General features: G+C 44.3%; 1 long non-coding RNA gene across 1 annotated transcript in view; it reads right to left on the bottom strand.

Moving 5' to 3' along the window:
* The window catches only part of LOC109442785 (heat shock protein 75 kDa, mitochondrial), a 45,175-nt gene extending 27,201 nt beyond the window's left edge, over positions 1 to 17,974 (bottom strand). Inside the window, exon 1 of the long non-coding RNA XR_012493103.1 lies at positions 17,822 to 17,974. This is a non-coding gene — a long non-coding RNA (heat shock protein 75 kDa, mitochondrial). The remainder of the gene's footprint in view (positions 1 to 17,821) is intronic.
* Between the last annotated feature and the right edge of the window lie 738 nt (positions 17,975 to 18,712).

Genomic DNA, 18,712 nt, shown 5'->3' with positions numbered 1-18,712 from the left:
TCAGGGACGAAAGCAGTGAGCGGGATAAAGGAGAGAAGTTTGAGGGAAGTCAGACCCAGGTTCACCTCAGAATGAGATCTAGATGCGAGTTCTACAAAGAACACTGCGCCTCCAGGCGAACTGACAGGAGGGTAAGGGTCTGGGCCACCAGGAGGAGGAGGATGGAGTCCTCAGGAGACAGAAGAGCAGCCGTGGCCGTCACAGACTGGCGGGTGCTGCCATCTCCACGTGAGCAGCCTCCACAGATGCTGGAAGCACCTCACACATTCTCTCATCTTCTCCTCCTCCTAGCACGTGCCCCCGGCTGCCACACGAATGGACAGAGGTGCGGCCTTCTGGGGTCTTCCTCCAGCAGCGACACGCACGAGGCACTTCCCCCGGTCCCTGCCCCACCTCCAGCCCCGCGGTCCTCCCGTCTAGTCCCTTCTCCCTGCATCCTTCGAGCTTAGTCTCCGGAAGTTCTATTCTCTCTGGTCCATCCCTCAAATCCTACATATTCTTCTGACACCAACTCATTTTATTTCTCCAATTTTGGAGAACTTATTCCTGAACGCAGCCTCGGCAGCTCTAAACGCTCAAGGGTACTCCAGACCCTCCACCAAACCACCCCCCAAACCACCGGAAACCTACCCCTTCTGGAAGCCCCAGCCCAACACCCCTCATGGCCCTTGTATGGTCACCAACACTGGGGTGCCCTCACCCCTCTCTCCCTATGCCATCAAGCTTGGTCTTGTCACATAGGGAGCGCTTCCTAAATTCCTGTTCACACCCCCCCGAAACATTAGACAACACATTACACCCTCAAGAAGAGATGCTGAGTTTCCTCGTTGGTGAATTTTGTTCGGAGTAAACTGCCCCTGGTCCACTCCATTTCCATAAAAGCAGCAGAATTTACTGAACTGGTCCTTTACCTCACTTCCTGTCCCACCGTGTTCTAACAGTCCTTTCCTTGCCATCTGTCGTTCGGTCCCTCAGAAAAGAACAGGGTGCATTCCTCCATTGCCCCTCTCAGCTAAAAAAACCCATCTCTACCCCGAAGGAAACCAGAAATCATGTGAAAACAAAAATTCAGAGGCTAACGGCTCAGTATTTTGAGACCCCCCTAAACTACCTGTTCTAAACCCCCAGATGACAGTGGGGTATGTGCTTGATTTATGGCCGGTATACTTTTCCTATTCCCAGTCTTGCACATATAAATATTTTAATCAGGAACGCATCATAGAGGTCATTCCAAATCAGTACATACAGAGCTGCTGCTTCTTTTTAACAAACACGGAACATTCCACTATAATAGAAAAGTATTCAACTAGTGCTCAATCGATGGATGTTTAAACTGCGCCCAGGCTTGGGCTGTTACAAATAATGCTCCAAAGTGCTAGAGAGTTATCTACTCTATGCTCTCCTTCATGTGAGACAGACGGGAATCCAGGAAAATATCTATGTTTCTGCAAAAGAAACAGGAAGCATAAGCCAGAAACGAATGAGATCGTCTTCGTTTCCTGGGGCTGCTGTAACCAAGTCCCACAAACCGGGTGGAAGAAATAACAGCTTTATTCTCTCTCAGTGGTGGGGCCAGAGGCCGAGATCACGGTGTGGAAGGGCTGATCCTCCTGGCTCTGAGGCAGAGTCCGGCCATGCCTCCCCCCCAGCTCCTGGTGTTGCCGGCCATCCTTGACGTCCTTGGCTCAGTCCCATCTCCGCCTCTGTCATCACAGTCTTCTCTTTCCTGTGCATATATCCTCTGTATCTAAATTTCCCTCTTCTTATAAGGACACCAGTTACCATGGATTTGGGGCTCACGTGAACACAATATGACTTCATCTTAACTGACCACACCTGCAAAGACTCTATTCCAAATGAGGTCACATTCACAGATTCTAGGAGTTAGGACCTGAACGGATCTTTTTGGGGCACACGATTCAAACATTAGAAACTGGTTGCTTGCAAGGAGTGTGTCAGTTTCCCGCGGCTGCTTGGCGAAGCACCACAGACTGGGCAGCTTAAACAATAGAAATGTATCATCTCACAGTTCTGGAGGCGAGAAGTCCAAAAGCAAAGTGTTGGCAGGGCTGGTTCCTTCCGAGGCTGCGAGCCAGAATCTGTGAGCCTCTCTCGCTGCTTCTGAAGCCTCAGGTGGCTCCTCGGCTTGTGGGTGGCCCTCTTCTCCCTGTGTCGTCCCCTCGTCTTCTCACTATTTGTGTCTATCTCTGTGTCCCAATTCCCCCTTTTTATAAGGACAGTCACACTGGATTAACGTCCACCCTAAAGACCTCATCTCAACTTGATTATCTGCAAATAAGGTCACATTCGCAGGTCTGGGGATTATGACTTGACAATCTTTTTTTTTTTTTTTGTGGGGGGGGCACAATTCAACCCATACGGGTGTGTGGGGACAGGATGGAAAGAATAAGGGACGGGGAACTGGGAAGCAGAGCTGAGGGGAATGTGACATTTCTGAGGATACCTTTTTGCAGATCTCTGACTCTCATAACCATGGTAATGATTCACATACCTAAAAACTAAATAATTAAGAGCAACCAGGGTGTGTGTGGAACATCAAATGAAACACAAACAGTAACAACCGTGCGAAGCTGCATCACGAACCACCTAACCACCCTGGAAGAAGAATCAGCCTAAGGAACTTCAGAACATACTATTCTGACTGTATATTGTGACGCGAACCTCCAAAGGGAATGCATACAATTTCTGCAGTGGAATTGTCAGCAATCCTGAAACGGCTCTAGGACATACTAAGAGCAAGTGCCTGTGAATCCTGGCTCAGGAGAAAAGTTACAAATAAGGAGAAGGGAGGCCGAGAGGAACCGTGTAACTGGAGGCAACTGGAGGCATCAGTGTGAACTCATGATTCTTCAAATACACACAAATCGAACGTACACGTCCGAGATGTCGCGGTCCATGTATGTGTGTGAGTGCACATACATGTATGTCCTAGGCCTGCCCACTCACAGGCCCAGAGGCGGCGACACCCTGGTAGCCCTGAGCACACCTGGCACCAAAGAGAACGACAGTTTCGAAACTGCCCACTCGAAAGTCCCAGGTCCCCAGAAGCACTTTCGTCCTGAGCAAACCGGGTGGGTGGTCACCTTCCCTGGCACCATTTGGTCCGTAAACATCATTCTCCAATGAAAGGAACCAGGGCCGCTGGAGAACACACACTTGTGGTGTCAGAAAGTGATGAAGGACTCAGGAACCAAGGGGCACGCCAAGAGGACACAGGCTGCACATGGAAGGGGCTCCCGAAGGCAAAATCTAGGACAAGCTGAGCAACAAAATACTAAGGTAATGGACTGTAAACCGACGAATAAAACAAACATTTATGAGTCCATAGTTAAATAAATAATAAATAAATGGAGGGAGAAAGGACCTCTTTCTTACAGAATTGCAATTAACAACTGATAAGGAATGACGGAAATAGACAATCACCATAATAGTTGTGAAAGGTATAAATTGTTGATGGATGTTTAAACGTCCACCAGAAACAGAATATTTGCATAATCTAAAAGCATCCCCCACAAGGCACTTACTGACTTTAAAGCGAAAAACAGAAGTTTAGTATAGAGAAAGTGGCAGATACCCCGTAACTAAGTCAATACCCTGCAACGTCTGGTGTGGTGAGAGGGCATGGCCTCCCTTCTGTCGTGTTGCCAAAAATGTATCTGCATCTAATCATAAGGAAACATCAGACAAACCCAAATTGAGGGACCTCCTATAAAATTAACCGGCCACAACAAAAATGAAAAACGAAACAAAAAACTGGCCAGAGTGGGCTCTCAACCACAAGGATGCCAGTTCAATTCCTCGAGTCCTGCAAGGGATGGTGAGCAGTGCCCCCTGCAACTAAAAATTGAACACGGCACCTTGAGCTGAGCTGCCGCTGAGCTCCCGGATGGCTCAGTTGGTTGGAGCATGTCCTCTCAACCACAAGGTTGCCGGTTCGACTCCCGCAAGGGATGGTGGGCTGTGCCCCCTGCAACTAGCAACGGCAACTGGACCTGGAGCTGAGCTGTCCTCCACAACTAAGACTGAAAGGACAACAACTTGACTTGGAGAAAAAAAAAATGCCTGGAAGTACACACTGTTCCCCAATAAAGTCCTGTTCCCCTTCCCCAATAAAATCTTAAAAAAAAAAAGCAGACAAGATTGGAAAAGGTTATGTTTATGAGATGCAAAAGAAAAAACAAAACAAAACAAAAAACAAACAAACAAAAAATCTGGCCAGTACTATTCAAAGGCATCAGGATCCCAGAGAAACAGACTGAGGAACCTCACAGACTGGAGGAGACACAACTGCGCAGTGGAGGACCCTGGACCAGAAAAAGGACCTCGGCAGGAATACTGGCGAAATGCGAATCAGATCAGCAGATTCCTTAATAGTGTTGTATCGGTGTTATTTCAGTTGTCAATAGCTGTACCACGGTTATGTAAGATATCGTCAGGGGAAACTTGGTGAAGGGGAGGGGAACCCAGAGTACTATTTTTGTCACATTCTCTGTAAAGTATGAAGTTATTTCAAAATAAAATGTTTCAAAATAAAAAAACAGTGCTTTAAGGATATTCTTGTACATGTGCCATTTCATTTATGCACAATCTACATCTCGGCAAACATCTAGAAGTGGAATCAGCAGGTCCAAGGTTACGTCCAGTTTAAACTGTGGTGGACGCTGCCCAGTCGCCCTGCAGAGGACTGGACCAGTTCCCATCCCCCCGGCAGCACGTGAATGTGGGTACCACCCCACACTCCTGCCAGCACAGTGTTGTTAGGAGACTTTTGAATCTTAGTCTGTCAGTCAGGTAAAAATTTCACCGTAGTTTTCATTTACATTTCTCTTATTATGAGCAAGATTCAGCATCTACCCATATTTTTAAAATACTCCTTTTTGTCAATGGGCTGTTGATATCCTCTGATCATCATTCTACTTACATTTTCCATCTTTTTCTTATTGATTTGTAAGAGCTCTTTATATATTAAGAAACTTAGTCTTGCCTATAAAGCCTTTCCTCACTCCTAGATTAAACCAGTTTCCCATGTTTTATTTTTCCTATTCCTTTTGTTTTATCCCCACTTAGTACTCAGTATTGTTTATAATGGGACTATTGTAAGTCCTCATGGTTTGGAAAAGGGAAAAAATAAGCAATCTATATTTCCAATCAGGACTCCAAGACTTTCCAACATAATTGCAAGATTACATTAGTCAAGAGCACCTAATTAAGAACAGATGCGATTTCAGGTTAACTGAACTTTCTACAATGACTTTAAGAAGAAACCAATAATGCAATAAATCTGCCTGAACCAGATACAAACACACTCTCTGCACAGTATCTGTCTTCATGTTTCCTCTACATCCTATGGGGAAACCACAAACCTCAGTGTCAGGCTACAATGTCTCAGTGTTAATCTATTTGGTGGTTTGGGGTCACACAAAATGGGAAGCACCAGTAATTCAAATTTCACAACACACACACACACACACACACACACACACACACACACACACACACACACACACACACACACCAGAGCTCATGCTCTTTCCTCTACCTGCAACCACATCCCATCTTTCACCTGAGCTGCTTCAGGACCCCGCGTGGGGCCCTATCTTCCATCCGCATCCTGTCCCGAGTTCACAATTATCTCTCCCTACTATGAATTCAGAGCACTTCTTTTCTGTGCTGCTCATTTAAAGCTTCTGCTTATAATCCAGCTTGTGGCATTTCTTCTACTAACTTTTTTTGTTAATGTATAACTTACGTTACCAAATTAACAAGCTTAATATCAAATTTTTTGAAGGCAAGAACATCCACATTTCTTGGGATGCCAAAGAATCTAGTGGGGAAGTAGCTCTTTTTATAGTCATGAAACTTTTTATCAGCATAAACATCACTATGCTCAAGCAGAAAAACACTTGATCAGCCAACAGATGGCGTTAGTGGTCCTACAAGGCCATTTTAACAAGTAGCAATTAAAAGTGCAACTGCCTAGGGCTGGCCCTGTGGCTCAGGAGATTAGAGCTCCATGCTCCTAACTCCAAAGGTTGCTGGTTCGATTCCCACATGGGCCAGTGGACTCTCAAACACAAGGTTTCCAGTTCAGTTCAATTCCTCGAGTCCCGCAAGGGATCAGTGGGCTCTGCCCCCTGCAACTGAGCTGCCTCCTTGGATGGCTCAGTTGTTGGTTGGAGCTTGTCCTCTCAACCACAAGGTTGCCCAGTTCAACTCCCGCAAGGGATGGTGGGCTGTGCCCACTGCAACTAGCAACGGCAACTGGACCTGGAGCTGAGCTGCACCCTCCACAACTAAGACTGAAAGAACAACAACTTGAAGCTGAACAGAACCCTCCATAACTAAGATTGATAGGACAACAACTTCACTTGGGGGGAAAAAACAAACACAACACAGTGGGTACACCTTTTGCTTTTTTTTTAATTTTTTTTAAATCATCCGTCTTTCTCATATATCAGCCATAATTCTTCTATGGTTTTGTTTCATAATTGCATCTTAAGTTATGTGCTTTAGATACAGACATGTTAAACTGAGAGAAATACACTGATTCTTTTTCTGGAGTTAAATATCATAATCAGACAATCTCCCATTTTGCCATAGATGATATGAGTAAGAACTATTTCACTTTTGTCTTAACTCTACTACACAGAGGGGCTACTTTCTGTATGGCTGAGGTGTAACCTCCCAGGCAAACCTCCTGTGGATAACAACTATGAACTCAGGAACAACAAAAAAGACAAGCTGGAGGCTCTAGAGGATCAACAAAGGAAGCAGATTCGTGAGGAGAGTCCACACTGGGAAGGAGGAAACAGTGCAGAACGAATGCAGGTTCAATGAGGGGTGGCTGAAACGCCAAGAGAAAACATACACAATGTGCCTAAAGAACCAGAGATTGGGGTAATCATAGAAGCTGAAAAGTGAGGGGGGTGGGGGGTGGGAGATGAGGGTAAGGGGGATCAAATATATGGTGATGGAAGGAGAACTGACTCTGGGTGGTGAACACACCATGGGATTTATAGATGATGTAATACAGAATTGTACACCTGAAATCTATGTAATTTTACTAACAAATGTCACCCCAATAAATTTAATTAAAAAAAAAATAGTATCTTCTCCCTGAACATCAGTGGAGAGGTAAATATGAGACGTGCCTTATGTTCAGTTACTGACACATCCTTTATTCTCCACATCACCATCAGAATTTAACGGTGTATTAGAATTTACTGAAGGATTAAGATAAATATGTACATTATATTTGAATATAGAAAAAAAAAAGGAAAAAGAAGTACAAAGTCTACCCAAAGAAAGTAGAAGAGAGGACACAACAAAGACATCAATGAAATAGAAAATGAATAGACAATGGGAAAATTAACAACACCACAGATGATTCTTGAAAAAGATAAAAAAAACTGATAACCCTTCACCAGGGCCGGCCCGGTGGCTCAGGCGGTTGGAACTCCATGCTCCAACGCCGAAGGCTGTCGGTTCGATTCCCACATGGGCCAGTGGGCTCTTAACCACAAGGTTGCCTGTTGAATTCCTCCAGTCCGGCAAGGGATGGTGGGCTCTGCCCCCTGCAACTAAGATTGAACATGACACCTTGAGCTGAGCTGCCGCTGATCTCCCGGATGGCTCAGTTGGTTGGAGCACGTCCTCTCAACCACAAGGTTGCCGGTTCGACTCCCACAAGGGATGGTGGGCTGTGCCCCCTGCAACTAGCAACGGCAACTGGACCTGGAGCTGAGCTGCGCCCTCCACAACTAAGACTGAAAGGACAACAACTTGACTGGAGAAAAGTCCTGGAAGTACACACTGTTCTCCAATAAAGTCCTGTTTCCCTTCCCCAATAAAATCTTTAAAAAACAAACAAACAAACAAATACCCCTAACAGACTGAGGAAGCGCAGTGAGAACACCAGTACCAACAACATCAGGAATGAATGTGGGGATCTCATTACAAATTCCACAGACATGAGAAGGATACTAAGGAAACATTATGAACAAATTTATGCCAAGAAAGTTGACAACTTAGATGAAATGGACAAATTCCTTGAAAAAAGTAAAATAAAATCTACCCAGCGTGACAGAAGATGAAACAGAAATTCTGAATTGCTTTAGATCTAATAAAGAAACTGAATTTGTTTTCAAAAATATTTCCACAAATAAAATTCCAGACCCAGAATTTTTACTGTGAATTCTAGCAAACATCTGAGGAAGAAACAACACTAATCTTACACAAACTCTTTCACAAAAGTAGAAAAAAGGAGTATTTCCCTACAAATTTTATAAGGACAGCACAGCCCTAGTATCAAAACCTGATGACAACGACGTTATATACACACTAAAAATAATAGACTCATCTCCCTCATGAACACAGACACGCAGGTCCTGAATAAAATATTAGCACATCAAATCCAGCAATATGTAAAAATGATACTGTATCATGACCAAGCAAGTTTACCTCAGAGATGCAAGGCTAGTTTAGCACTAGACAATCAATCAAATAATTTACTAGACAACGAAATAATGCACTCACTAATGGGCTCGGAAGGAGGGAGGATGAGGATGGGTACTACAGCAAACTGTAGAGGGCAGGCTCATCCGTGGGAGGCAGCAGCTGCCACCACACTCTAGAACGTCACCATTGTCAAATGCAGGCCAAGACGCTCAGAACTTTTAATTTTTTATAGGAAATAAGAAACTCAAATATTTACGTAAAGTTTGACTTTAAATGTCTTCAATTACTTTTTTAAATGTTTGTAACAAACAAAATTTGTTTATAACTAGAATTAGGATGTGGTTGCTAGTTTGCAACTCTTTTCTAATCTGGAAAACGATGCCCATGAGAAAGTTTACCAGCAAAGAGAAAAAGCGCAAAGCTTCAAAGAAGAGGCTACGCTCCTGTTTGGCAGAAATGCATCAGAGAACAACTTTTATAGAAAAGCAGACGATCTTTATGATCTTAGGGTAAACAGAGGATAGCAAACATTTTCTGTGAAGGGCAGACAGTAAATATTTTAGGCTTTTGGAGCCCTGTGGTCTCTCCTGCAGCTGCTCAGCTCTGCCACGTGACGGGAAAGCGGTCACAGACGACATGTGAAAGAACAGGCATTTCTATATCCCAATAAAACTTTATTCACAGAAACAGGCCATGAGCCTGATTTGACCCACGGGCCTTAGTTTGCAGAACCTTGGGGTAAACCACCAAAGATTGGTATATTTGACTAAATTAAAATTAATAACTTCTGTTTGTCAAACAAACAAAAAAACTGACATCAAGACGAGAGTAAAATGGTGAGCCACAAACTGGGGGAACATATTTCCAACAATTATTAATTACTGACAAAGGATTAACTGATAAAAGATTAGCACCCATAAAGAACATATATAAAAATATATAAGAAACGGTCAATCAATCCAGAAGAAAAATGGAGGCAAAAGACATGAAAAGCATTTCACAGAAAATGAAACAAATGACCAATAAACAATGAAAAAAAGATGTTCAATTTCACCAGTAATCCATTAAAATGCAATTAAAATCACAAGCGAAACATTGTTTTGTAAACATCAAATTGACATTTAAAACATCTGGAAATCTCACGTGTGACGCAGATGTGGTGCCGTGGGAACCCCCACACAGACCTGGTGGGACGTGAATCAGGACCCACGCTGAACAAGTCACGCTGTGGGCTGAAAACGCATACCCTGAACCCAGCAATGCCACTCCTACTCACATAACCTGGAGAAATGCCTGCATCTGTGAGGCAGGATGCCTGCACAGTGACGTTCACAGCCGCCTCATTTACAAAAACCCCACAGTGGAAAGAACCCAAAAGTAGTATATTCATTCAATGGGATATTAGAGAACCATGACATGGATAAATCTTAGAGGTTTCACCGAACTGCACATGGAGTCCATGTACTTTCTGATGTATATCTTATAATCAAACGTACACAGCCACAAGATACCATTTAATGCTCACCAGACTTGCAAAGATCAAATAGTCTGAGAATACCAAGCACTGGATGTGAGTGTGGAGTGAAGGGGACTTTCATTGTCCGCTGGTGGATTATACAATGTTACATACAATTCTTCTTGGAAAATAATTTTGCATTATTTAATACACTGAAACATACCAAAGGATCTAACAATTCCACTTACGTATATGTCAGGAATTATAAAGAAATGAATGCATATTAACATAGCAGAATAAGCAGGAAAAACTAATGAACTACACTATTAGCATGGAGAAAGCTAAGAAAACATAATGGCCCAAGAAAGCAAAGTCCCACCAGAATACATACAATACGATTTCAATAAAGTGTGTGTGTGAGTGTGTGTGTGTGTGTGTGTGTACATACATATGTACAGAAATGTAAAGAAAAGCAAGGGAATAGGAACTAGAAAATTCAGGTCAGCGGTGACCTCTGGGAGAGAGAAGGGGATGCATTACGGAGGACGGCCTAGGCAATGGGTATTCATTTTACGCTTCTTTTCACAACTGCACATACATATTATACGCATTCCTTTGTAGACAGAAAGGAGGAAGAAGGAAAGAAAGCTTGGGGGCACGAGCAGGAGCCTGGCCACAAGCTTCAGCCCCAGTCACTTTAAACTTGCAAAGAGAGATGCACACACAGCCTCTCAGAACTTCGCCTGAATAAGCAGAGCTCCCGGTGGTGCTGCCTGGGGGGGGGGGGGGAGGGGGGGGGCGCTGGATCTCCTCACAGGCCACCTGGAGGGGTATGTAAATCCAAGCTGGAGCCAGGCCTGCAGGTATGAAGTGAAGGCAGCTGCTTCAAGAGGGCAGGGCCTGGCAGGCCCAGCCCAACTCAATCAATACCCCCGCCCCAGCTTAGGCCCCCTCTTTGGCACTGTGCTCCCGTTCACACCAGTTCATCTTCACCAGCTCAGATGAAGTGAGAGATGCCAACAGAACTGCACAGAATTTCTTCCAGGAGCAATTTTCCGACAGTACTTCTGGAAACTGTTCACGGCAGCAGGAAACAGCCTGAGCCCAGTGGAAGCCGATTGGGCCGAATCGGTCAAGATTACAAAATGCATATAACCCTCTAATCTGGCAATTCCATTTGGGGACTTTATGCTACGGATACACCTGAACCTGTACAGAAAGACATGAAAGGCCATACACCGTAACATCATAACACTGTACGCAACAACAAATGCCTGGAAACACCTAAATGCTCAGGTGGTTAAAGCGTGGTGCTAACAACACCAAGGTTGCCAGTTCCATCCCCGCATGGGCCACTGTGAGCTGTGCCCTCCTTAAATAAACAGATAGATAAATAAGCAAAAATCCTTAAAAAAAAGAGTACTAGAATAAAACATGAGGTATTTTAAAACTGGCTTTACTGAGTTATAATTCATGTGGAGTGTACAAGTCAATGGTTTTTAGTATGTTTACGAAGTCGCGTAACCATCACCAATATCTAATTCCAGAACATTTTTATCACCTAGAAAAAACCCCTCACCCATTAGAAGTCACTCCCCATCCTCCCTACCCCTCAGCTCCTGGCAACTATTTTCTGTCTCTATGGATTTGTCTGTTCTGAACCTTTCGCATAAATGAAATCACACTATACATGGTCTTTTGTGTCTGGCGTCTTTCACTGAATGTAATGTTTTCAAGGTGCAGCCACAATGTACCACTTATCACACCTCACTCCTCTTTATGGCTGGATAATAGTCCACGATCTGGAGAGACCACATGATGTTCACCCATTCGTCAGCTGATGGACAACTGGATTGTTTCCACTGTTTGGCTATTCTGAACAATGCTGCTATAAATACTGGTGTACAAGTTTCTGTGTGGACGTGTTTTAAATTCTCTGTATATACACTTAGGAACGTAAGTGCTGGGTCAAATGGTAACTGTACACTTAACCGTCTGAGGAACTGCCAGATTGTTTTGCAAAGTGCTGTCATTTTATATTCCTGCCAGCATTGTGTGAGGGTCCGACTTGTCAACATCCTTGCCAACATTTGTTAGTGCCTATATTTTTGATGACAGCCACCTGGGTGGGTGTGACGTGGTGTCTCGCTGTGGCTTTGAGCTGCTGTTCCCTATCGAACAGCTAATGAGGCTGATCACCTTGACATCTTTTTCTTTAATGCTTTAAGATTAAGGAAACTCTTTCTAAAGACACATAACCCAAGAACCATCAATCTATGGCCCACATAAAAATTCAAGTAAACAGATCTTCAAAAGTTCTCATCACAAGAAAAAAAAAGTGCACTATGTGAGGTGATGGATGTTAAACTTACTGTGGTGATCATTTTGCAATACACACAAATATTAAATCATTATGCTATATATCTAAAATTAATATAATGTTATACATCAGTTATAGCTGAATAAAAAACTTAAATTAAAAAAATTTAAAAATTAACCATACTATCAAAAAAATTAGTCAATATGTAAACACACTAGAAAAAATTTGAAACGTGTCAGAGGGCTAGTTTCTTTAACATAGCAAGATCGCTTACAGATCTGTAAGAAAAAAGCACAAGAGAAAAATGGCAGTTCACAAAAAGGACTAACATAAATGGCTTTGAATCATACACAAAGATGCTTTACTACATTCATAACTAAGGAAATGCGTTTGAAAAGAAGGTAGCATTTTCACTATCAGACAAAGATTTTAATGTAGCCTTTAGCTCTTCCCCTCAGAACACTGCCAATTATTTTACCACAGTTTTATGCTTATAAGCATGAGATTCTCTGCTTTTCAGTAAGTCTTCTTGGACAGTTCCATCATTCTCTCAATGTTTACTAGAGACCACAGGTTAGTGATTTCATTCACATCTGAAATTTGTCCAAACGTTTTGTTTCTCAAGTTCTGTAATTACTTCAGGTAAGATGTGTTTTAACCATATCACTACTCTAAACAGAAAGCTCTTCACTTTCCACTTACGTATCAAGTGAAGATTTGTATCCCCCCAAAAAGCTCTAAGTTCTTACCTCTGGCATTCTCAAACATTTCCATGGTTTCTTAAACTGTACTGTTTCAGGGCCTGTTCTAATCATTCTCTACTAAGCTATATTTGTCTTACACTCTATCAAGAAACATCAACTCTTTCGATACAAAGAAAAGAAACAAAAAGCAAAAGGAGACGGGCACCTCTATAAAGTAAAAAATACTACACAAAATCCACACCCAGACTTTAGTCAGACAAGACTGTCCCCACTCACAATCCTTCTCTTTTTAAAAATGTGCGGCTAACAAGTTTTATCATCCAGTTTGCCAGTCTATGTTGGAAAACGGAGAAGAGGAGGGAACACGACCCCAGGGAAGCCTGGCAAGCGAAAAGAGAGTAAAGGAGGCAAAAAGACAAATACTCAAGATGCAATTTCCACTCACGATGCAATTTCAAGAGTCATCATATCCCAGGAGGTCTGTCTATTATCACCGAGGACCGAAATTAACATTCGTAATATTGACCCTGGAAGCATCAAAGAAAGGTTCAGCAATATTCCATTTTAGAAAGGCTTCTAATCATGATGGTTAAAACTAAATGTTCTACTACTTTAAAAGTAAGCTCCAGGGGCAGCCGGTTAGCTCAGTTGTGCTCTTAACAACAAGGTTACCAGTTCGATCCCCACATGGGCCACTGTGAGCTGCGCCCTCCACAACCAGATTGAAACAACTACTTGACTTAGAGCTGATAGGTCCTGGAAAAACACACTTAAATAGTTTAAAAAACAAACAAAAAAGTAAGCTCCATGCGAAATTCACGCAGGCATTCCTTTCCCTGTAAATGCTGGAATACTGATGTATGTGAACTATAATGGCAATGCAATTTCTTCATTTCTCCTCCACTGTGCCATCAGCTACTTGACACGTCCAGCTCCACCAAAAAGACTTCAATCTTTCTATTTGTTCTCAATATAATAGTATTGCTACAGAGTCTGCTTTTTAAATAGGGCATTCATTTTGGCTATCTAAAAATTAAGTTTTATATTCCAATCACATTTCTTGATTATATGGCTGCCAAATAACTGAGCCATCCTTTTAAAATTAGTTATTCCCATGTCTCAGTCCACACCTATTCAATTTACCTGATCTATGGCTATTCACCTGGTTAAAAAGCAGGTGGAGATGAGGCCCCTGAGTAGACACTGGTTCTCCAAGCGACATCTTTCATGGTCTGTAATTCCTACTGGCTTTAGCAGAAATACTAGCCATGCCAGAAATAATCCTCCTAAAATCTATCTTTACAAAATGGTACATAACTTATTTGTGGAAGCTTATTAGGAAAAAGTGAGTCTTCCGTATGGAGACTGAGCAGGATGGTGTTTAAGAAAAATTCTAGCTAACTACAGTGAGGGCACCAAAAATGCAATTCGAGAAGAACATCCTCTGACTTTGAACCTAAAGCATTTCACTTGGAGTGTGAACTGGTTACATTTCATGGATCCCGAATCAGTGCTGTGACCTGAGACAGCAAACACCACCACCAGCCTCAGTGACCTCATTTGTGGAAATCACCTTTGCCCTGTTTACAACCTGGTGTTTGACAGGGGCGGGGAGAAAAATGTTTATTTTCCTACACTGTTTTCTCATCAACCTGTCTTTCCCCCCTCTTCCTTCAAACTTCATTCCTCTCTTCTTGCCCAGTGGTAGAAAAACACTTGGAGATTTTTCTTTTGTCTTAGTTCTGGCCAACCACTCAGCTGGTAACTAATAAGGCTTTTGCTAATCTATTACCTGTGGGTGGTTTGATCTGCTGCAGATGGCTCAGATAACTCAGCCCCCCTCCTTTCTCCCTCCTCCCCCACAACCAAGCATCTCATGCCCTCATGCTAAAGGCCCACCTGGTACCCTAAGCCCCAGCACCACGGTTTATACAGATGACAATGCCACTCAAAGTCTAAGCAGTTAAGGACTGAAGCCTGTATCATCACATCCTATCATCAGTATAAATAGCTGTTTCACAGATAAGATTGAAATCTCACCAGCAAGTGCTACTCCTCTCCTCCTCCCAAAAAGAGCCTGGGAATATCAGAAATTTGCCATAATTCTTGCGAAGGCTGCAGCACAGAGAAATTAAACAGTACCCCAAAGTGAGAGCAGAGGGAAGAAGCAAAATAAATCAATAACGAACTAAAAGTACTGAATGTGAGGTTTCGGCCAGCCAGGGCTCAGGGGGGTTCATTTTGGGAAATAAACAAATTTGCAATGCTTGAATTTTCTTTAGAGGTGAATTCTCTTATAACCATATTCTTTTCCCACATTGTATATTTTCTTGGCTAAATTCACCCATCACTCGATCCATCCTAACCACTGTGTCTTCACACTTATCCACATAGTTGACAATGTCAAGGGCATGTGCAATACAGAAGGCTTCCAAGAACAGGTTCTGTATCTTAGATTCCGGCAAAAGAATGCTTGAACCACTGCAACAGAAGTTGCAGCAGAGGACACAGATTATTAAGGAAAAGAGATGAAAAAAACAGACAACAAAATTTGGCTGGCCTGAAAACTGACATATGTTCACAACGGAAGGAACACTACGTGATACAAAGAATGAATTACAAACACACAATCAAAACATTTTAAAACATGAATAAGAGGAAAAAAACTAAACCTCCAGAGAAAGGGAAAGAAAAAATCAAGTCAGCTACTAAAGAAACAAGACTCAAATGGATAATAATTGCTCATCTGTAATAAGGGTGCTAGAAGACAACAGAGCAATATCATTACTCTTTGAAGGAAAATTATTTTGTCCTGGAATGCAATACCCAGCCAAACCACTATCCAAGTACAAGGGCAAAATAAAAATCTTTCTAGACACTTTTTCTGCAAAACACATACAAGGATATACTCTGATAAAACAATGCTTGAGCCCTTTCATCAAAAGATACAAGCAACAGTGTCACAACTTAGTTGTCTTGCAGTCGGTGGTCATATAGAGTAGTCATGGAACTGTAACTTGACACATCCGCCAGCCAATAAGCAAAGGGGACAGAACCTTAATTGCAGGGCCCAGGAAGTTTCTAAAATCGCGCATGTGCATTAGTTAAAGGAGCTGTCCTAGTTAACTTTCTCATTGTCATAGTAAAAAAAACACTCTCCTAGGCGGAGACCGTGTGCTAATGAGACGTGCAACGGAAGTAGCACGTGGGTACACTGCGCAGGCAGTGCACGACCCGCTTCTACATACTTTGGGGAGGGAAATGAGAAAGAGGAAGGAGTGGCCCTCAAGAGCGTCTAAAACCTCGGTACCTGCCAACCTCCCGGAGCCACATCCATTCTCTTTCAGAGCGCGCTCCCTTCGTGCATCAGGCTATTTTAGTAAACCTTTCTCTCCACAAAACCCTGTTGCCACTCTCTTGATTTCTATCCTGAGAGTGGCAAGTGGCCCTATGCCGGTAACACTCTTATCCATTAGTCCATGTTATTTTTTTAAATCATGGTTAAAAAAGACTACACCAAAATTTAAAACTCAGGGAACAGAAAAACGAGTGAAAGCTATGAAAAGTTAATTCACAGAAGATATACAAATGGCCATTAAACAAATGAAAACATTCTTAATAGTATCCATGCAAATGTAAATTAAACAAGAAATAGTGTATAAACCATGGTTTTGGAAAGAGGTAACAGCCAGTGTTGAAGAAGATACCCTGATACATAGGTCGAGTCTCATTCACTGCTAATGGGAACATGAAATGATAATTTTGGACAGTCATTTGGCAACATCAGCCTAATATTTCTAATATGCACACGCTCTGAACCACCAATTCTAAAACTCGAATTCTCTAATTCTAAAGAAATATACATGTGCACAAAGATTTAAATAGTCTCCCTTTCTACACAGCCTTGTAATAACCAGGGAAAAAACCCGGAAATTATCTTTATTATGTCCATTAACAGGACAACGTTAACTAAATAAATGCTGGTATGTCCATAGTATAGGATACTATGCAGCCACTGGAAAGCCGTAGACCGGAGCATACTGACGAAAAGATGTGTAAGCCAGGCTGGGAATTTAAAAAAAATTCTATAGCACAATGCATATATGGTTTAGGCCGTTTTACCCAAAGAGAGTCAGATACGTCTATTTATATGTGTTAACTGTGCAGAGCCTGGAAGAAAAGCCAACGCATTCACCCGTGGATACTTCCGAGCGGACAGTGAGAACGCAGGCTACTGTCACTCTTTTTTTCAACATTTCAGCACCTACCAACCCCAGGCCCAGGGGACATGACGGTTAACCAGACAAGAGTCCACCGGCTGCACGAGTGCCCAGGGCGCCGGTTCTCGGTTTGATTCGTTGCTGCGTGTCATGTCGGGCGGAGTGGACACTCAGGCTTGTGTCGAGTGAACGAGGGGACAAGTGACTAATGCATCACACGTGTATAAAAACACCTTGGTGGCGAGAAGAAAAGCGCAACTAGGGACTTAAGTGTTCACCCTGAAGTCCGTTGCGAGCGCACACGCACCCTCGGCTTTCACTCCGCGAAACTGCCTTTGGCTCCAGCAGCGGAGCCCGCGACCCCTCCGCCTCACCCCAGCCCCAGGAGAAGCCCCTGTCGTGGTCACACACGCCGGGGTTCCGCCGCGTTGCCTCCTGGGAACACCCGGGCAGCGCGGAGCTAAGGCAGGTGGGACCACGACGCACCGAGCGCTCGGCGTTCGCCGCGCGTTTGGCACGGAAATCTCAGTCTCCCACGCCGCGCGAAGGGTGCCTTTCCCGCGTCTACACAGAAGACGAAACGGGCTCAGAGTCTCGGGGGCCGCGCATACCCGCCCCGGCCCGCCGGTCAGGCCTCCCTCACCTCCCGAAGCGACAGCTAGGGCGGGCGCCCGCAGGCGACGTCCCCACAGCACGAGCGCCCGCACCTCGCGCGCCATATCCTTCCTCCCGAGCGTCCAGCGCTACCGCGCATGCCGGGGGCGGGGCCTCTCAGGCGCGGGGCAGTGACGTGACAGCACACGCCGGGCCGTGTGGTGCGCTGCCTGCGCCGGCGGGTGGGCGGGGCCGGCGGGTGGGCGGGGCCGGCGGGTGGGCGGGGCCTCCGTGGCACGCAAGGTACAGTCGTGCCCGGGGGCGGGACCTCCGTGACCTTCTGCCTCGTTGTCAAGGGCGACAGGCCGGGCGCGCAGCCGCCCCAGACACTCCCAGGCAGCTGGGCCTCGTTTTGTGCATCCCTCACAAGGGGGGGTTTGAAAGCGCGGCTCCCGGGCAGAAACAATGTCTCTGGGGTCTTTATAAGCCCCCGGCCGCCCGTCCAGACCGTTGGAAGTTAGTCTCTTCCAACCGAGGCAGGCCCAAGAGCTAAAAGGAGTGAAAGGGAGGATTCAGGCTTGACTTGTCTACACCAACACGCGAATCCTGGAGCAAATCCCACCAGCAAAACTGGGCCATCCGTTTCATTTCTCTTGCCCTGCTGGAGCTCAGAGTCTAGTTGGGGATTCAGACCGACTCCCTTTCTCACAGAGGACCGAGCCAGGTAAATGCACATTCTCTGGCCTCGCCTCAAGTGGGGTCCAGGCAGCTCCCCAGATGATTCTGAGGCGCACTAAAGCCTCACCGCCACGTTGTACTAAAACAGGGTCACTAGAGATTGTGACAGGAGCTGCAAAATACAGGAAGCAGGATAGTGTCCTCCTTGGGGCCTGGACATAGTTGGGGCGTTGGAGGGGACATTGTCAGGGAATGCTTCCAG

The sequence above is a fragment of the Rhinolophus sinicus genome, linkage group LG18 (assembly GCF_036562045.2).
Source record: "Rhinolophus sinicus isolate RSC01 linkage group LG18, ASM3656204v1, whole genome shotgun sequence".
In the NCBI taxonomy this organism is placed as follows: Eukaryota; Metazoa; Chordata; class Mammalia; order Chiroptera; family Rhinolophidae; genus Rhinolophus; species Rhinolophus sinicus.
This window is presented reverse-complemented; position numbering and strand designations above follow the sequence as displayed.